This window comes from Zonotrichia albicollis, chromosome 11, assembly GCF_047830755.1.
Source record: "Zonotrichia albicollis isolate bZonAlb1 chromosome 11, bZonAlb1.hap1, whole genome shotgun sequence".
Taxonomy (NCBI): Eukaryota; Metazoa; Chordata; class Aves; order Passeriformes; family Passerellidae; genus Zonotrichia; species Zonotrichia albicollis.
This window is the reverse complement of record NC_133829.1, coordinates 22,679,119-22,698,933: the sequence shown is the minus strand read 5'-3', so window position 1 is coordinate 22,698,933 and position 19,815 is coordinate 22,679,119. Positions and strand designations below refer to the sequence as shown.

Here is a 19,815-nt window from a genome sequence, read left to right as displayed (position 1 = left end):
CATTGTTTCAGGACTGGTTCCTATGGGAAACATCCCGCTTCCCATGGCAGACATCCAGGTCCAGTCAGGCCAGCACTCCTGGGTTGGAATTTGAAGGGTCTCAGTCTCAGTCCTTGGGGAGCGCTTCAATCTCTGTCCTTGACGGCGGCTGTGAGGCAGATGAGGGATCTTTGAACCATCTCTTACAGACTGACGTCGCAAAACATAAAAACAATTATTCATCTCCCCTTAAAAGAAAATTACCTGAATTATTTTTCTTATTTATAGTATTATTATTCTATATTTGTATTACCAAATTTGAATGTTTATATTAAAAAACCCATACCATTTTAGAAAGCAAAAAATTTATTGGTCATTGGTTCTAAGTAACACGATTCCCTTCATTAATTCACTGTCCAGTGTGGCTCTTGATTTCTCCTTAATGCTAATTAGCCCCATTTTAAATACTTTTGTAATCCTTTTTTATCATTTTCACAGAAAAGGTAAAAAAGGCCACTTTGGGGTCTCTGGTGACATTTCTGGGGCACATTTGGGGCAGTTTGGGGTCTGGAGAGGGAATTCAGAGAGAACTTGAGGGTCTGGAGGACACTTGGGGGAGCCGAGTGGGCACTTGGAGGGGCACTCAGGGATTCTGAGGAACAGTTCGGGGACCGGGGCAGCACTTGGGGGTCCAGGGGGTTCCTTGGAGGTCAGGGAGGGGGATTTGGGGCCCTTCAGGATCCGGGCGGGCCCTTCGGGGGCCCTGACAAGCTTCTCTGGGGCGTGGGGTGTGATGGGAGTTGTAGGCGCGGGTGTAATGCAGTTTAACATGGCCGCGGAGCATCACGGGAGTCCGAGACGCAGCTGCAATGGCTCTCAGTGGGGCGCAGGGCATGACGGGAGATGAAGTCCCGGCTGGAACAGCACTGGACATGCGCCGCAGAGCATGATGGGAGTCGTAGTCCCGGAAGTGGCTACAACGCTTTGTTTGGGAGTCCGGGAAGGCTCTGGGGGGAGACTCCTTTGTCCGAGCCGCGACCTGAGATCCTCGGGGGAACGTAAGCGGTTCGAGAGAACTTGCGGGGAGTTCGAGGACCTCTAACAAGGTTCTTTAGGGTGCGGGGCACGGCAGGAGTTTTAGGCGCAGGACTGTGTTCTGAGGGGCTCTGGGGCCGCGGGGGAGGAGAGGAGATGAATTCCCAGAAGTGGCTGTACCGGGCATCTGTGGGGTCGGAAGCACTCAGGGGACCCGGGGACGCTTTTAGGAGGTCCCGAATGGGCGCTGAGGGGGCATTGAGGGATCCTGGAGGGTCTGGGGGACACTTAAGGGACAAATGGGGGGCCGATCCCGGTGGTTCTGTGGAGCGCGGGGCATGACGGGCGTTGTAGTCCCGGCTCCAATGGGGCTCAATTGGGCCGCGGGGCATGACGGGAGTTGTGGCTGAGATAGGCACCGTCCCCGAGTCTCCGATCTCTGGCACTGATTGGCTTCGAGTGATGACGGGCAGGAGCCTCGGCAAATGGGATGTGGCAAAGGCGGGAACAGCCCATTCAACTTCTCCAGTCCCCCCCAATACAGCCCAGTTCATCCCCAGTACAGACCAGTGCAATGCCAGTACAGCTCAGTTCATCCCAAGTAGAACCCAGTTCAACCCCAGTGCCCCTCCAGTCCCTCCCAGTACAGCCCCGTCCCTCCCAATAACCCTGAGTTTATTCCCAGTCCCTTCCAGTTCCCTCCAGTGTCATTCACAGGATGCCCCAGTGTCCCCAGTCTTCTCCGCAATGGCCCCAGTGTCTCCAGTATGTCCCAGTCCTCCCCAGTGTCACTCCCAGTCTGTCCCAGTGTCTCCCACAGCGTTCCCAGTGTCCCCAGTATGTCCTAGTCCTCCCCAGTGTTTCCAAGGACAGTTTCATTTCTCACGGTGGCCGTGGCAGCCAAACCCAGCAGTGGGCTCAGTGCAGTGCCCATGGCCACAGCCCCTTGTAGTGCCCAGTGCAGCTTGGGCTGATGATCCACCCTCACAGCGGGCCCAGGGCAGATCTGCAGTGCCTTTGGTGGCCCCTGGGGCTGGCACACACCTGAGCAGTGTGTCTGTTTGCACTGAGGAAACTCAGCAGTTTGAGATGGCTGCAAAAAACTCCAAAAAGCGAAAACCCCTCTCAGGCTGAGTGCAGCCAGCTCTGCAAGCACAGCAGGGCCCAGGGCAGTGAGGACAGACAGGATGGGGCTGGGCAATGTGGAGCAAGGTTGTCCACACTGGGTCAGAGCTCCAGGCACAGCTTCTGTGAGCAGGCCAGAGCTGCTGAGGAGAGTCCCTGGGTCAATATCAATCACAGAATGCTGCAATCACTTCTGTTCTAAGGAGAAATTTAATCAAAGACACCCTTTAAAATAGGAATGTATATTTTATTACTGCTCTTTGAAATCTTTCTCCATAACTGGACTAAGAAAACTTTAATGACCCTCTCAGGGCTTTGCTGTTGTTTACATCACACTCAGTCCTTAAAAGTGTCTTGAAAAAACTTCTCAAGAACTCAAAGTTAAATTTAAACTCCAAATTTTCTTGAAATTTTAATGGCTGCCACTGAGGGACACGACTGCCTGCCTCTGCCTGCCCACACAAAGGCTCCTTCTGGGGGCCATGCTGCACTACAGCCCTGCCCTGGCAGGGAAATTCCTTTCTGTTTGGGTCCTGTCTGGCTCTCCCTATCTGCCCTTTGCATTAATTCTTTCTTTCTCTGGCTGTTCTCTATTGTGCCAAAAGGATCCACATCTATGAAACTTCCCTTCAATCCCTCCCAGGTCTCCTCTGCTGTCCTCAGTTTCCACTCCACTGAGCACAGAACTGCTTTGTCTCTGTACATGAATTTGCTATTTCAGACGGTGTCATTTACTCAGGCCTGAGCTCTAGTCAGGGATAACTCCCAACCTCACATGGACATGTGATTCTACCAGTGTGTTGCTTATATACAGCCACTTAATGTGAATTACAATTCATCCATTTCCATAAAACCCACCCCAAGTTCCCAGATTCAGTCCTTGTTTTCTCTATCCCTGCACCCTTCAGCCAGATGTCTTCATCTTCTCTTCCAAACATTCCTGCTGGGAAAGCAGCCCCTGCATACCTTGTTCCTGTGCTGAAAGTTCACAGGCAGGGTAAAAATGGAATGAACCCTTTTGGTATCAGCCCCAGGGTTTGTGTGGGCAGGCAGAGGCAGGCAGGAGACAGAGCTGTCAGCAAAGGAAGGGCCCAGCCAGGTGGGGCAGCCGGGGGATGCCGACAGCCTGCAGGGACAGAGGCGCAGGGCAGGGACACCGTGGGACAGCCTGGGCTGCACAGGGCACAGGGATGGGCAGCAGCTGCAAGACAGCCCTGCCAGAGCCACCTTGGGCAGCACTTTGGCCATGGCTGCTGGCCCTGGGCCTGAGGCCACGAGGGGACAAGTGACCCTTGCAGGCCTGGGGCCTCATTGCCTCCTTGTCCCTGCTCAGCAGCCTGGCAGGGGCCGCCCCATGCTCCTGTCCATGGCATTGCACATCCCCACATGCCAGTGCCCATCCCGGGAAGAGCCCTGAGCAAGGAGGGAGGGACAGGATCTGCCTGGCCAGGGGCTGGGGCTCAGGCCTTGGCCCTTTGCATTCCTCAAACACATCCAGCTTTGCTCAGCACCAGAGACACCTTTGCCTTGTTTGTCCCCAGCTGTCATCACTGCCTCCAGTGTTCTGCTCTAACTGGAACCTGGGGACACTTTCCCAGTGGTGTCCCTCAGGGGGAGCCATTAAAACTTCAAGAAAATTTGGAGTTTAAATTTAATTTTGTGTTATTGACTCTCAAAGACTGAGTCTGATGTAAACAACAGCAAAGCCCTGAGAGTGTCATTAAAGTTTTCCTAGTCCAGTTATGGAGAAAGATTTCAAAGAGCAGTAATAAAATATACATTCCTTTTTTAAAGGGTGTCTTTGATTAAATTTCCCTTTAGAGCAGAGGTGATTACAGCATTCTGTGATTGATATTGACCCAGGGTCTCTCCTCAGCAGCTCTGGCCTGCTCACAGAAGCTGTGCCTGGAGCTCTGACCCAGTGTGGTCAACCTTGCTCCACATTGCCCAGCCCCATCCTGTCTGTCCTCACTGCCCTGGGCCCTGCTGTGCTTGCAGAGCTGGCTGCACTCAGCCTGAGAGGGGTTTTCACTTTTTGGGGTTTTTTGAAGCAATCTGAAACTGCTGAGTTTCCCCAGTGCAAACAGACACACTGCTCAGGTGTGTGCCAGCCCCAGGTGCCACCAAAGGCACTTCAGAGCTGCCCTGGGCCAGCTGTGAGGGTGGATCATCAGCCCAAGCTGCACTGGGCACTACAAGGGGCTGTGGCCATGGGCACTGCACTGAGCCCACTGCTGGGTTTGGCTGCCACGGCCACCGTGAGAAATGAAACTGTCCTTGGAAACACTGGGGAGGACTGGGACATACTGGGGACACTGGGAACACTGTGGGAGACACTGGGACAGACTGGGAGTGACACTGGGGGATACTGGGACTAACTGGGGACACTGAGGACATTGCAGAGAAAACTGGGGACACTGGGGCATCCTGTGGATGACATTGGGAGGAACTTGGAATGACTGGGAATGGGCACAGGTGTATTGGGAAGGACTGGAGGGGTACTGGGGTTGAACTGGCTTGTACTTAGGATGAAATGGGCTTTACTGGGGTTATACTGGTCTGTACTGGAAATGGACTGGACTGTCCTTAGAGGGACTGGACGAGGGTGGTTTGGCTGTTCCCGCCTCCACCGCATCCCATTTGCCAAGGCTCCCGCCCATCACCGTTCGCAGTCAATCAGCACCGGGGACACGGGCCATGGGGCGGTGCCTAGGTAGGCGCCATATTTTCTCTTTGCATACAACGCCCGTCATGCCCCGCGCTCCACAGAACACCCTGGCATCCGCCCCCATCTGTCCCATCAGTGTCGCCAGACCCTCCAGGATCCCTCAGTGTCCTCTCAGGGCCCATTTGAGACCTCCTAAAAGCGTCCCCAGACCCCCTGAGTGCTCCCAACCCCACAGATGCCCGGTACAGCCACTTCTGGGAATTCATCTCCTCTCCTCCACCGCGGCCCCAGAGCCCCTCAGAACACAGTCCCGCGCCTGAAACTCCTGCCATGCCCAGCGCCCTAATTTCCCAGTTAGAGCTCCCCGAGCTCCCCCCAAGGGCTCCCGAATTAAGTTCCCCCGAGGACTTGAAGTCGAGGCTCGGACGCAAAAGTGTCCCCCAAGTGCCTTCTCGGACCCCCAAACATCGTGTTCAAGCCACTTTCGGGACTACAGCTCCCATCATGCTCCACGGCGCACGCCCAGCCCTATTCCAGCCGGGATTTATCTCCCATCATGCCCGGCGTTCCTCCGAGAGCAATTGCAGCTGCGCCTCCAACTCCCGTGATGCTCTGCGGCCTCGTTAAACTGTATGATAACCGCGCCTACAACTCCCATCACCCCCCGCGCCCCAGAGAGCCCCGTTCAAGCCCCCCAAGGGCCCGCCCAGACCCCGAAGGGCCCCAGATTCCCCTCCCTGACCTCCAAGGGCTCCCCTGAACCCCCAGGTGCTGCCCCGGACCCCGAACTGTCCTTCGGAATCCCTGAGTGCCCCTCCAAGTGCCCACCCGGCTCCCCCAAGTGTCCTCCAGGTCCCCAAGTTCTATCTGAATTCTCTCCCTGGACCCAAAACTGCCCCAAATGTGCCCCAGAAATGTCTCCACGGACCCCATAGTGCTGACCCTTGACCCTGTGTGAGAAAAAGATCATAAAAAAGGTGACAAAAAGACTACAAATATAACTAATTACCATAAAGAGGAAGAAATAAGTCGCCAATATTAATTAATGGAATTGTCTTTCTTAGCATGAGAGACAAATCTTTTTTTGGTTGCTAAAAATGTATAGATTTTTAAAGAAAAATATTAAAATAATGTAATAAAAATAATGAAAAATACTATTATAAATTAGGATAATATAATAATAATTTTTTTATTAATTAAATTTTATTTATGAGGAAAAATAATTTTTTACATGTTTTGGGATGTCAGTCACAGATGGGCAATGTCAGAATATTCAGTCTGGGACTGAGGAGCAGCTTGTCCAAACAGGCTCAGCCTGCAAGGGGCTCATTCTTCTCCCTGCCCAGACCTGCTCAGGAGACATTCAGCATCAAGATCACTTGGGGAATGCTTCTGTGACCGCTTCTCTGAAATAAAAAACAAAAAATGCACCATTGATTAAAAACCAAAAATCAGGATGTGCACTTTGGAATCTCCCTCATGAAGAGAACTCCAAACTGACTCCAATCACTGCACAAGCCCTGGAGACTCAAAGACAATGGAGGGGAGACAAAGAGCTCCTGAGGGCTTTCTGTATTTTAATCAGCCCCACGCTGGATTTGGGGCTGGGTCCAGGACCCTCAGGCATGCAGAGAAGGATGAAGAAGCTGCTCAAGGAATCAGCAGCAGAACTCCAAGTGCCTTGGAGCATGGCTGGGCCCCAGTGAGGGCAGGGAGTGCCAAAGGCTGCCCAGGGCCTGGTGAGAGCAGATCCTTGAGGCCAGGATTGCAGGGAGCCCAAGGTTCTGAGCAGGGAACTGCAATGCTGAGCAAGGCCTGGCAGAGCTGGATTTTCTCTCCTTTCAAGGGTCTCTGGGTAGGCACTGTTGGTTTCAGGTTCATGGTCCCTGTACTGCTCTTGGCCTGCTCTGGGTTAGGGTGATGAAGGCAAAAAGCTCTGACCATGGTCCTGATGTTGTCTTATGTTTTCTCTGGTTAGAGGGGTTATTTTAATTCTTCATTTGCATAGTGGCTTGTTGTTCTAGTGGTTGTTGTAAGGTCATTCTTTTCTGCTAGGTCTTATAGGATTTTCATATTTGGTTATTGGGTGACATTATCCTCTTCTTTATGGTGTCGGGTGGTTCGCCATCTTAGATGAGAGTGGGAGTGATAGTAAAAGGTTTTAAAATCATAGCATTTGGGGAATTAGAAAGAAGCTAGACTTAGTGGGGCCCTGGAAAAATGTTAAAAATAGACTCTGAAAATGTTAGGCTTTGTGTTTGCCAGGTCATGTGAAATTGCATTTACTTAAGCAGTATATGATAAATGATATAATTGTTCAATGTTATGATTGTTTAGTAATTAAATATAATTATTGTATAATCATAAGAAGAGTAATGAGAAACTATGTTAGAAATTTAAGGGGAACTACGAGGAGCTCATGCTTGGATAAAATCTATGTATACCATAGAACAATATATGTTTAATAATTAACATGAAAGTTATATAACGATAGAATATAAAAACATGTTCATCCCGAATGCATGTTGGAGACAGATTTGGGTTTGTACCCCTGACACCCAGAACTCTTCAATAAAAGCACCTGCACAGAATCATTCTCGTGATTATGTGCTTCTGAACGCTAACAGGAGCAGTGGGGGTAACACCTGACAGTGAGGGGATTTACATAATTATAAATCCTTTAACTAATATTGGAATTTGACATAACTATTAAACATTCAACAAACAATCTATGACTAACATTGGAACTTTATATTAACTCCTTTAACAATGAGCTTTATATCAACTCCTTTAACAATCGATTCCCTACAATATCCCTCTCTAATTCTTCGCGAGGATTAAGCCTGCATCAATTAGCAATTACTTCTTCTTGAAAGTACAATTTTCTTACAATTTTTAATATTGGTTGTAAATTTGCTTGGCATCTTCACGTTCTTGATCATTCATTATCATGATTTTTTACTTTTACTTCTTTTAATTAAGCTCTTTTGGTATCATTAAACTTGCTTGTGCAGCAGATGTTATAACTCGGATTATACAGGGGAGCATGCAAGTAGGAGGATTAAACTAGCAATTTCACATAAGATGAAAAAAGGTTTTTTTTCCACCAATTTCCTTTTAATGACCAGAAATTGTCCCACCAGCTGGTATCGAATGTAGGGGTCCACTCTTGTGTTCCAACATAAAATAACTTCCAGATTTCCTTTGACATATTTCTAATTACTTCACTGCAGTCATCCATTTCTAAGCAGCACTTGAGGAGTTAAATTTTCCACATATGCTTCCTTCATCGACCAATAAATAACCTACTGCTAGTCTGATTTGATACACTACAGTTCTAGTCTGGGATAGTTGGTCATTTATGTGGTCTAAAGCTAGAGAGGTTCAGTTCGATACCATTTCAAGTACTGCTTGTAATCTTAGAATCCGATTTAACGTATAAATTTATTAGAAGACTTAGTAGGGGATGTGGTTGGTTTTGACTCTTCAGTGGGAGGTGGTACAGGTCCTTTAATCTGGGTTATATGTGTCCATCCCTTCTCTTGGGTCTGTATGGCTGTATTGGTGGTGAGTAGGACTTGAAAAAGCCTTCAAACTTAGAGGTTAAAGGTGCAGAGTTCCATGATTTAACTAACACCCAGCCCCCTGGATTGATCTTATGTACCTTAGTGTCTAAGGGAGAGGTTTGAGGGAGATAGCCCTTTTTCCTAAGACCTTCTAACATACTTCCTATACCCTTTAGATATTTTTGGGTGGCTATCTCTCCTTCTGGATAAATTCCCATGCTATACGGGGTTGTCAAGAAGGGGAGTCCAAACATCATTTCATAAGGTGAGACTCTTATACCTGATCAAGGCCTTGTTCTAATTTGTAACAGTGCTAAGGGTAGACATTTAAGCCAATTCATCTGGGTTTCTGCAGTTAATGTAGTTAATGTGTTTTTGATGGCTTTATTCATTCTTTCTACTCTTCTGGAGCTCTGGGGATGCCAATGGGCTGTGCAACCTCCATTTCATTCCCAGGGCTTCAACAACTTGTTGTAAGACTTGGGCAGTAAAATCTGGACCTCGGTCAGAATCGACATTATTTATCAACCCATATTGGGGAATGATGTTTTTTAGGATTGCTTTCGTGTACTTGGGCTGTCTCTGTTTTGGTCGGGAACCGCTCTACCCAATGGGTGAGGTGATCCACGGTCACTAATAAGTGACTGTGTCCCTGAACTGGGGACATTTCTGTGATGTCTACCTGCACACTTTGGAATGGCCACAAGACCAACTCTCTTCCCCCAGATCAGATAGCACACTTCTCATTACTTTCTGATTCATTTGTTGGCAAGTTAAACATCCCTTGGTAACTGCCTTTGCTATGGTACGTACTCCCATGCACACAGGATCCCTTGGAAAGTGGTCACATAATCCTTGTATTCCCCAATGGGTCAACTCGTGTAACTCCATCATCACCTTTCAGGCCAGAGCTTTATTTAAAATTTGCTGTCCATCAGGGGTCCACCATTCTCCATTTTCTTTTTGCTGTCCTCTCATCTTTTCTAACTCTCTTAATTCTTTCTTGTCAAAGATCGTTTTTTTCTTTTTTTCTTTCCCTACTAGGTGTTTTACCTATCTTAAGAATTTTAATTGGACTTTCCTGTTCCAAAGCTACTCCTTTCACTACTTGATCAGCTAATTGGTTTCCCTTTATTTCAAGAGTGTCCCCTTTTTGATGTCCTTTTGTGTGAACTTTGGCTATCTCTATTGGTTTCCTCAGGGACTCTAGTACTAATTTTCTTAGCTCTTCATATATTAAATTTTTGCCTTTAGAATTTAGGCAACCCCGTATTTTTCTGAATGTATGGATAATTTTGAATGCATACTGGGGAGTTGGGATAGATTGTTCCTTTATCTTTTTCTAGTAAATCCAGCCCTCTCTTCAGGGCACAGATTTCACAGCACCGGGTAGACCAATTTGAGGGTAGTTCTCCTTTTTCCTTAACTTGCATGTTCTGCCCATCTATGCTTGCATACCCTGAGACCTGTTTACTGGCTACCATTTGCGATTATCCATCTGTAAATAAAATTCTCTCACATGGGAGGGGTTCATCTTCCAAATTTTCTCTCACTTTAGTCTGCATTTCAATAATTTCAATAGGCCAAGTTCTTTTTAAGTTCTGGTAGGCTCAGTAAAGGCTCCTGGGCAAAGGACAATTTAGTTTTCAGATTCTGAAGCTGTTCCTCATCATTTGAGGTCCAGGTTACAGGCTCTGACTCTGTCAATTTGTCATATGGAAATTTAATGCTTTTAGTATACTGATCCAGCCATAATCTGTATTACCCAAACAAACCTAGTAATTTTCTAACATGTCTTTTGGTCTTTGGGGCAGGGATGGACAGAATTCCCAAAATTCTCTTGGGGCTTGACCTTTTACACCCTTGGGTGATTATATGTCCTAGATATGTTAGTTCTTGTTTCACAAATTGCAGTTTCTTTTGTGATTATTTTAGAATTTTTTCCCCTAAGAAATTTAGGAACTGTATGCTAGAACTTCCAACTTTGTCTTGTTCTCCCCTGATACAAGTAAATCATCAATATATTGTAAAATATGTACCCCATTCTCAGGTTTAAACTGTTCTAGGAGTTCTTCTAGAGATTGCCAAAGAGATTTGGGGATTCTGTAAACCCCTGGGGAAGATGTGTCCACCTTAGTTGCTGTTTTCTTTTCTTTTCAATGTCCTCCCATTCAAAGGCAAACCAGTTCTGGCACTCTTCAGCCAGGGGACACGCCCATAGGGCATCCTTTAAATCCATGACAGAGAACCATGCATGCTTCTGAGGTACTTGGCTTAAAAGGGTGCACGGGGTTTGTACAAGGCACGGGGTGCCTTGTAACCATTCTTTTAATAACTTCTCTTGAATCTTGTGCTAATCAATACCTTCCATCAGCTTTTCTCACTGCTAGTACAGGAGTATTATGTGGAGACATGCATGGTTCTAAAATCCTTCCTTTAATAGCTGGTCAATTACTGGGGCTAGTGCTTTCTTTCCCTCTGGGGAAATTGGATACTGCCTTGCTCGAATGGGGGAGATGTCTTTCTGCATCTCTGCTTTAATTCGTGGCATATTCAAACAACCAATTTTTCCCTCCCCCACCCACATATTTGGGTTGATTTCATCTATGTCTCCTTTAGTTAAGACCATTATTTGTGCTACCATTTTTCCTTCTTTTGGGATTACTCCAGTTCTCAATTTGATTTGTAAATCATGTCCTAATAAATTTGGACAACCAAATTTACAACCAAACTTGGGGATGTAAATGAACTTGGCTCAACACTCTCTTGAATTTCCTCTAATTTCTACATTTTCTATAATCTGGGCCTCCAATGGTTCTCCTTTGGCCCCTTTGGCAGACCTTTTTACCGACTGTGATTCCTGTTGGTATTTTAGTCACACATGACTTGTCTGCTCCGATATCAACTAAAAATTCAAATTCATCATTCTGGGGACCAATCTTGAAATTTACAAAGGGCTCTTCTGGATGATTCAATAAAATTCCCCAGAGCATAGAACCCTTGACACCCCTATTCCGCATACTTCTCGTCTCTTCTTAAGATGTTCTCTAGAGTTTCTTGGTCCCTGGGTATGGCTTTGTCTAATAGGAGTTTCTTACAACTTCCCTTTAGGTGTCCTTTTTCTCCACAGCAATAACAATATTTGTCACTGGGTAGAGCCCTAGCCCCTTTTGGTCCAATAAAACCCTTGTCTCTTCTAAGTGGTTCTACTGGCCCATCCTTGTGGCTCCTACACTTTCTCTGGCTATGGCTACCAAAATTTTAGCTTTTGTTTTTGTCTTCTTTTCTTCTCAGATATACTCTTATGGCTTCTCTTAGCAGTTCATTATACTTTTTTCCTGCCAGTCCTCTATTCTTTCTAACTTTCATCTGATATCTGGCCAGGATTTAGTTATAAATTGTACCTTGAGAAGGACTTGACCTTCTGGGCTATCTGGGTCAACATTAGAGTAAATCTGGAAGTTCTGCTTTAGGCTATTAAGCCACGGTGCTGGGGTCTCGTCTTTTTCCTGGGTGCTGTCAAACGCTAACCTGGTATTGCTCCCTCTAGGCACTGATTCTTTTATCCCTCTGGTCATCAGGGACCTGTGATCTCTCATATTCCTTCTCCCCTCTTCTTGATTAGGGTCCAAGTCAGGCTCCACTGAAGGCATTTTTTGGTCACCTGGGGGCCAGGGTTGGTTTTCTCGCTCCCAAATTTTCATTCTTGCAGTTCTTATTAATTGAGTCTCTTCTGGGGAAAATAGGATGTTAAAGATAGAGCTCAATTCTCCCCATGTATAAATATTAGGGCTAAAAATGGATCAATTTGATTTGCTATTCCTACTGAGTCTTCCACTAAATTTCACAATTCATTCTTAAAGTTTCTAACTTGGGACGCAGTCAAGGGAGCATTTACAAATCCAATCTCACTGGCCACCCCGCCCATGGGAACTTCTCTGAGGGGGACAATTTTTCCACTTTAGCCACTTTGGACCGGGTGTTACAACATCAGCTGTGGAGGCTGACTGGGAAACTTCACTCTTGGGCAGGAGATTCTGAGATGTTGTTTGGCTTCTTGTTTGTGGTGGGGAGGCAGAGCAGGAGCTTGCTGGTGAATAAGGGGTGCATGGGATGGTAGAGGTAAGGGAAGAGTAGTGAAGGGTAAAGAGAGTAAGGAGAGGGTTGAGGGGAAGGTGGTGGAGGTATAACTGGGTTAGGAGGTGGTAAAGGAATGACAGCTGGGAGGGGAGGAGGAATTGGGTCCACGGAAAGAGGAATTGGAGGAAGGATTGGAGGTACTGCAAGGGTAGGAGGAGGTAAGTGGTCAAGGGGGGTCACAGTTTTTGTCAGCCTTCCCAGCCTCTTCTTCTTTTACTTTACTAGTTTGCTTTCCCTCTTTTAATTTATAGACTCTTGTATTTTCCTCCTCTGAGGTGTACTTTAGCCAACAGTCTGTATGTGATGGGCCTTGATGGAAATGTTTAGGGATGTTGTTAGGTCACGGAGAAAGAAAATTAGAAAGGTAAAAGCTTAAGGTTTAACCCGGCTACTCCTGTGAAGGATAATAAAAATGTTTCTATAAATAGATTAATGGCAAAAGGAGGTACAAGGACAATCTTCATTCATTATTGGGGGAGATGTGGTTACCAAATATGAGGAAAAAGCTGAGATACTTAACCCCTTCTGAGCCTCAGTTTTCAAGAATGAGTCAAGTTGTCCTCAGGACAAGTGTTCTCCTGAGCTGGTGGATGGGCACAGGGAGCAGAACAGCCCCCCTGATATCCAGGAGGAAGCAGCTGGGGACCTGCTGAGCCACTCAGATGCTCACAGGTGTCACTGGGAGCAGATGGGATCCATCCCAGGGGGATGAGGGAGCTGTGGATGAGCTCCCCAAGCTGCTCTCCATCATTTACCATCAGTGCTGGCTCAGCAGGGAGGTCCCAGAGGACTGGAGGTGCCAGTGTGAGCCCATCCCCAAGAAGGGCTGGAAGGAGGAGCTGGGCAACTCCAGGCCTGTCAGCCTGACCTGGGTGCCCGGCAAGGTTATGGAACAGATCACCTTGAGAGCCATCCCAGGGCACCCACAGGATGGCCAAGGGGTCAGAGCCAGCCAGCGTGGATTTCAATATCTGCACTGATGATCTGCATGAGGGGATTGAGTCCATCATGAGCAAATTTGCAGGTGACACCAAACTGGCTGTGAGTGTGGATCTGCTGGGGGATAGGAGGGCTCTGCATAGGGCCATGGACAGGCTGGATCCAGGGCCCAAATCCAACAAGGTGAGGTTTAACAAGTCCAAGTGCTGGATCCTGCCTTTTGGCCACAACAACCCCTGCAGCACTACCGGCTGGGGACAGAGTGGCTGGAGAGCAGCCAGGCAGAAAGGGACCTGCTGGGACTGATGGACAGCAGGCTGGGCATGAGCCAGCAGTGTGCCCAGGTGGCCAAGAAGGCACATGGCTCTGGCCTGGATCAGGAATGGTGTGGTCAGCAGGAGCAGGGCAGAGATTCTTCCCCTGTGCTGGGCACTGGTTAGGCAGCACCTCAAGGGCTATGTCCAGTTCTGGGCCCACTGGAGTGGGCAACAGGAAGAAATTTGTAGCTGGAAGAATAAAGAAAGCAAAGGTGAAGCAAAGGAATTGCTCAGGGCAGTTTGGGAGTGGCTGCCAGGCAGCCCTGGCTCTGAGCAACAGCGTCTGCTGTGGGACAGGAAACTCCCAGCTGATGGGAACAAACTTTCTGGCTGACTGCAGAGGCCAGGACAAAGCTGAGTGGTTTCCCTGGTGTCCCCCAGCCCTTGCTGGCCCCAGGGGCTGATGGCATTTGTGTTCCCTCAGGTTCGTGCCCCACAGCAACAGCATGGGGATGCTCCCCCTGCTGTGTGCAATGCAAACAGGGGCTGCTGAGCCAGTGCTGCCGTGTCTGTGCCTGCAAGGATGGGGCACCTGTGTGAGCTGGGGGAGAGGCCAGGGCTGCAGAGGGGGGATGTTGTTGGCAGCTCCATGAGGATGCTCTGGGACACTGCCCTGGGCTGTGCAGCGCACTGGGGATGGATCAGCCCCTGCTCTGCTGCTCCTTCCCGTCTGCCCCAGGGCCCTTGCAGGGCCCCAGCCATGCTGTTTGCCCTCAGCCTGCCCATGGCCAGCCTGGGGCTGCTCACGGGTGTGGGATCTCAGGATTTGAGTCCTGGGATGCAGGGCCCCCAAGACCACCCTTGGGGGGCCCGGGAGTCCTGGAATGTTGCCAGAAGTGTCTGGTGGCAGGACTTTGACCCTACACGGGAGACGACACCTTTATGAAGATAAGAGGGCCTCACCGGGGTGAAGGGTGGAAAGATTAGCTAATTAGAGGGTGAGAAACAGGGTTTAGGATTTATGTACAGGGGGGTTTAGAGGAGTAAGATGGAAGAATTGGGGCGTGTCCTGCCCTCCTTCTTCTTCCTCCTCTCCTCCATCTTCTTTAGCCACGGTGGCACCTTTGGATTGGTTATTACTAAGAGTACACCGAGTTATAACAATAGATGGTATTGGGGAAAAATGATAAATATTGTATACGTAACAAGGGGTATAAAGATACGTGGCGGTCCGTGGGATGGCACAGTGTGCCCATGGCTGACTGCTGAGCGGATCTTTGTTCGGCTGAAAGAACATCTTTTAGATAAACAATTAATAAACATAAAACCAGAAAGAAGAACTGAAGCCTCTTCTCGTCCTTCGACAAGCGGGCTGCCCCAAGGCCACCCCGGGCCTTCCAGGCCCCTCAAACAGCCGAGATAAACCGGACATTTGGCTTCCACTGGGTGAGCTCTGACCACCACAACCTTTCGGGGGGGGCACCACCACCACCCTCAAAGCCCTGAAGAAAAAGAGAGAAGAAGAAAACAAAAAGCCAACAGAGACTGCAAAAAAACAGCAGTCACTGAGAATTCCACCTCTCAGTTTCTGCCGAAGACAATTCGTAGCAGAACAGCCCGGACTGGAACCAGAAGGCGCCCTGGGACCACTTCTCGTGATCTGCTGGACAGATCGAGACGTCCAGACTGCTCTGGCGACAGATTCGGTAAGAAAGCCTGAAAAAATAAGAACATGGGAGGCACACTTTCCCAGGAACAACGGGAAATTTTGTCCGCCCTACAGGGTGTGACAGAAACGTATACAGAGGGAATTCCAAAGAAAGAATTAAAACAATTATTACTATGGGCAAGGCTAAACTACCCACTGGCAGAAACATGCCTGCTATTTGAAGTGGGGTTCTGGCAGGAAATAAATAGACACCTATATTTCTTAGCTACTAAAAAAGATGAGACAGCGTTGAAGCTGCTGTCTCCTGCAAGAATAATGCTGGAAGGGATTTCTATGCAAACGAAATTCCAGGACCCCCAGACGCAGCAGACGTCCGGGGGGAGGCCTCTCTGAAAGAGGGGGGGGGCAAGGCCCCGGGAAAGAAAAAATTAGCTCTGGCCTTAAAAGGCCGAGAGGAAAATGCTCTTGGAGAAAAAGAGCAAGAAATATTATTAAAATACCCGGTCCCAAAACCCAGAAACCCCGGGAAACCCCCAAAACGTCCAAAAACTCCAGAGAGCATGGAGGACTCAGGGGCAGAGGGGGGGGAGAGGGGACCGGGGGGCGCGCTTTCTCGCGATGCCGCGGCAACGGAGCAGGGAAGCCAGGCTGCAGCGGAGCAGGCGGGGAGCGCAGGTGAAGAAAAAACAGAGGATACGTGTTTTCGCGCGGTTTTGCTTGACTCGGGACCGGGGGCAGCGGCAGCCCCGACCGGCGGGGATGCGGGGGCGTGTGCGGCAGGCGGAGTTCGCGAGGGCTCGGGAAAGCCACGGACCGGGGCCGGGGCGTCTGACCCAGGCAGCAAAAAAGGGGAATTTGTGCTGCCCCAAAAAGCTGCCATGCGGGGACGTAGGAGGCGTGCGGTTGTCATATCAGAGCCCATGCGCAGGTCCACCAGGATTGCGGAACGCACGCGGCCGCCGGCGGGAGGGAGGCTGCTTGTACCGGCAAAAGGGGAAATAGACACGGGAACGGAGGAGGAGGACACAGAGTCAGAGGCAGACCAAAGGGGAGATATCTCAGGGGTGGAACAAGATGGAGACAGTGAAAGTAGTTCGGGAGACACGGGGAGCGGCTCGGAGAGCCCGCAGACGCAGACAGCGCAGCCCGGGCGGCAGCGGGACACACCCCCTGTAACATCCCGGGCGGGGAGGGGCCGCGTTAGGGAGTTCATATCCCGGGGCCCCCCGCCTTCTCCAGACTTGGTGCCCTTGATCAAAACCCTTGGAGTCCAAGACTCACCCCCTCAGGAGAGACGTTCTGGTGTTCAAACCCCAATTTCAGCTGAATTAAAAGCCGAAAACACGCGGGCCGAGACAGGGAGGCGACCAATATGGCCACCGGCAGGAAGTGAAGCAACAGAGTACGCTACGTCACCAGAGCCAGGGAAGCCGGTGACAGCGCCATCTGGTGGCTGGAAGACGGAAGTGCACGCCATGCCGGATTGGCTCGGCGGAGCCACAGCGCCATCTCGTGGCGAGACCACAACAATGCAACAATTTTTCCCAACATTATATAAAAAGAAAAGCATTTTAAAGAAAACAATGCCGACACAACAAAGGGATAATCCATCGACTTCAAGGTTTCATGAAGATGATGAAAGCTCAGATGAAGAACAGCTACAAGAAGGAAATGTTATAAGGATCACAGCATCAGAAGGGGTTCCTATATGGATGCTGTCAGCAGCAGAAGCAACAAAGAGCTTCTTGCATTCAGTGGACACCACAAAAAAGAAACATCAACGGGATCCTCGAGCTTCCTTTTCGGATTTGGGAGGGAGGCCAAAAACCTCAAGGCGAAGAATGAGACGTGATGAACCAACCACATCCACAGCACCATTATTTATACAAATTCCAACGGAACCTGAAGAAGAAGAAGAATTTCAGGGGCCAGTGAAGACGATGGATTGGAAGCGAATCAGAAAAGCGTTGGCAAAAGAACAGCATTTATTCCCGGGATCAGGGGATCTGACAATGCCAGTGACATATGATGCCCAGGGACAGAACCCGAGGTGGGAAAGGATGGGTCATGAAATACTCAAGGATTTAGGGAAGGCGGCTCAAACTTTTGGGCTGAATTCACAATACTTCAAACAGCTATTAAGAGGGACATTCGCTACATACGATCTCACACCATATGACATTCGAAGTATTGTGGCAATGATTCTCACTGACACTCAAAGCCTTGTCTGGGAAAAAAGATGGAGAAAATATCTCGCTGAATTATGGAACAGATACCAAGGCGGGCCAAATGCAAACCTCACAGAGGGGCAGTTAGCAGGAGATCCTCCAGATGACAACCCAGGGGAACAAGCAGCTAGGCTGCCACGAAGAGTATTAAGTGACATCAAGGAGGCAGCGAGGATGGCAATTATGCAAATCGCACCAACAGGAGCTCCAGAAGTCCCGTTCTCTTGCATCAAGCAAGGTCCCACAGAGCCATTCATGTCGTTCATCGATCGACTCACGCAAGCCGTGGATCGACAGGTGACGATAGAAGAAGCGAAGAGGCCTCTCTTGGAAAGCATAGCCTTCGGCAATGCCAACCCGGATTGCCAACGGGTGATTAGCGCCATGCCAGGACGGCCATCCTTGGCAGAGATGGTGGAGGCATGCAGCAAGGTGGGAACACCTCAGCATGTCGCAGCGATTGTGAAGAATGAATTGAGAGAGGAATGGGAGAATCAATTAAAGGGACATTCAGAAAAGCAAGCAGAGGACAAGACCCTGGAGAAGATGCTGGAAAAAATACTGCATCAACAGAATGAGAACATCAACAAAGTTCTTGCGACGATGCAGAAAAAGAACAATCCCCCAAGAGGACAGTGCTATAGATGTGGGGAGCTTGGGCACATGAAAAGGAACTGTGCACAAACACATACGCCAGCGCCGGTACAGAAGGCGGAAAGGCCAGTTTGCGCACGGTGCGGGAGAGGAAGACATCCTGCGAAAGAATGTTATTCCCGAACAGACGTGGATGGAAATCCGTTACCGTATCCGGGAAACGCAAGGCGGAGCGCGGACCAGCGCGCTCAGACACAAGTACTGGCGGTGTCGCAAGAGCAGACGGGGCAATCATCAGTGAGCAACAAGCAGACGCCCTCAGTAAAACCCTCAGCCGATTCCACAGTGACCCAGACCTCCTCCCACCAGGGGCACAGTGCACATTGGCAGCTTCAAAATTAGTATGCTTTCTAGACGAAAGTCATGCGGAAATACCAACAGGTGTCCGCGGGGACTCATATAAGAAGCAAGATTTCCTGATAATCGGACAAGATAAGTGCAGTATTCTTGGACTCATTGTCTATCCAACAGTTATTTCAGCGGACAAAAATACAGAATTGACAGTGTTGGCAAGAGCACTTCGTCCACCATTGACTGTACCAGAAAACACTGTGGTTGCGAGAGCCTTTGCACTGCCGCCACACGCAGTTGGAGAGGTCATGTCAATCTTCGACGAAGAAGGTTTCCCTATGAAGGAACATGTTGAAGTACATACAACATGGGTGAAGCACATAGGTCGAGACCGACCCACGCTCACATGCCAATTGACATGTGGGAACGGAACAATAGCGATCACAGGCATGCTTGATACAGGGGCGGATGTAACAGTGATATCATACATCTTTTGGCCACGCAGCTGGAGCTTGGTCGCGCCACTGGGTTCTCTCTCAGGCATAGGAGGAGCATCTCTATGTCTGCAAAGTGAGAATTCTGTCGTTGTCACGGGACCAGGAGACAAGACGGCGGTCATTCGTCCTTTTATTGTCCAAAAGCCGATCACAGTCTGGGGTCGAGACCTTTTGGCACAATGGGGTGCGAAGATCGAAGTGGATTTTTAGTAGGGGTCACTGCAGCACTCCCCACACTGAAACTGACATGGAAAACCAATAAACCAGTTTGGGTGGATCAGTGGCCCCTTGAGCGGAAAAAGTTGAGTGCTTTGAGAAACCTGGTCCGAGAACAATTGCAGGCGGGACACATCAAGCCAACAGACAGCCCTTGGAATTCTCCAGTGTTTGTCATCAAGAAAAAACTATCGGGCAAATGGAGATTGCTACACGATCTCAGGAAGATCAACGACGTCATAGAAGACATGGGACCGCTTCAATTGGGACTTCCATCTGTCTCAATGATTCCCAGGGATTGGCAACTTGTGGTCATTGACCTCAAGGATTGTTTTTTCAGTATCCCACTCCATCTGGATGATGCTCCGAGATTTGCCTTTTCAGTTCCGAGTATCAACAAGGAAACGACTCTGCAGCGGTACCATTGGGTCGTTCTTCCACAGGGTCTAAAAAACTCTCCGACGATCTGCCAATGGTACGTGGCACGAGCTTTGGCACCAGCACGGAAGAAATTTCCAAAGGTAAAAATCATTCATTATATGGATGATTTG

The 19,815-nt window shown here is 49.0% G+C and overlaps 2 long non-coding RNA genes across 5 annotated transcripts; one reads left to right on the top strand and one right to left on the bottom strand.

Annotated features, from left to right (window-relative positions):
- Positions 1–921: 921 nt before the first annotated feature.
- Positions 922–7,398, top strand: LOC141730600 (uncharacterized). 4 transcript variants are annotated; one of them, XR_012582206.1, is made up of 2 exons: positions 922–1,037; positions 4,944–7,398. It is a non-coding gene; the product is annotated as an uncharacterized LOC141730600 (long non-coding RNA). The 4 variants fall into 4 exon arrangements; XR_012582204.1 differs by having other exon boundaries at positions 923–1,085; XR_012582203.1 differs by having other exon boundaries at positions 923–1,085; positions 4,909–7,398.
- Positions 5,930–16,972, bottom strand: LOC141730601 (uncharacterized). Its single transcript, XR_012582207.1, has 2 exons — positions 16,660–16,972; positions 5,930–6,213 (listed from the first exon to the last, which is right to left on the bottom strand). It is a non-coding gene; the product is annotated as an uncharacterized LOC141730601 (long non-coding RNA).
- Between the last annotated feature and the right edge of the window lie 2,843 nt (positions 16,973–19,815).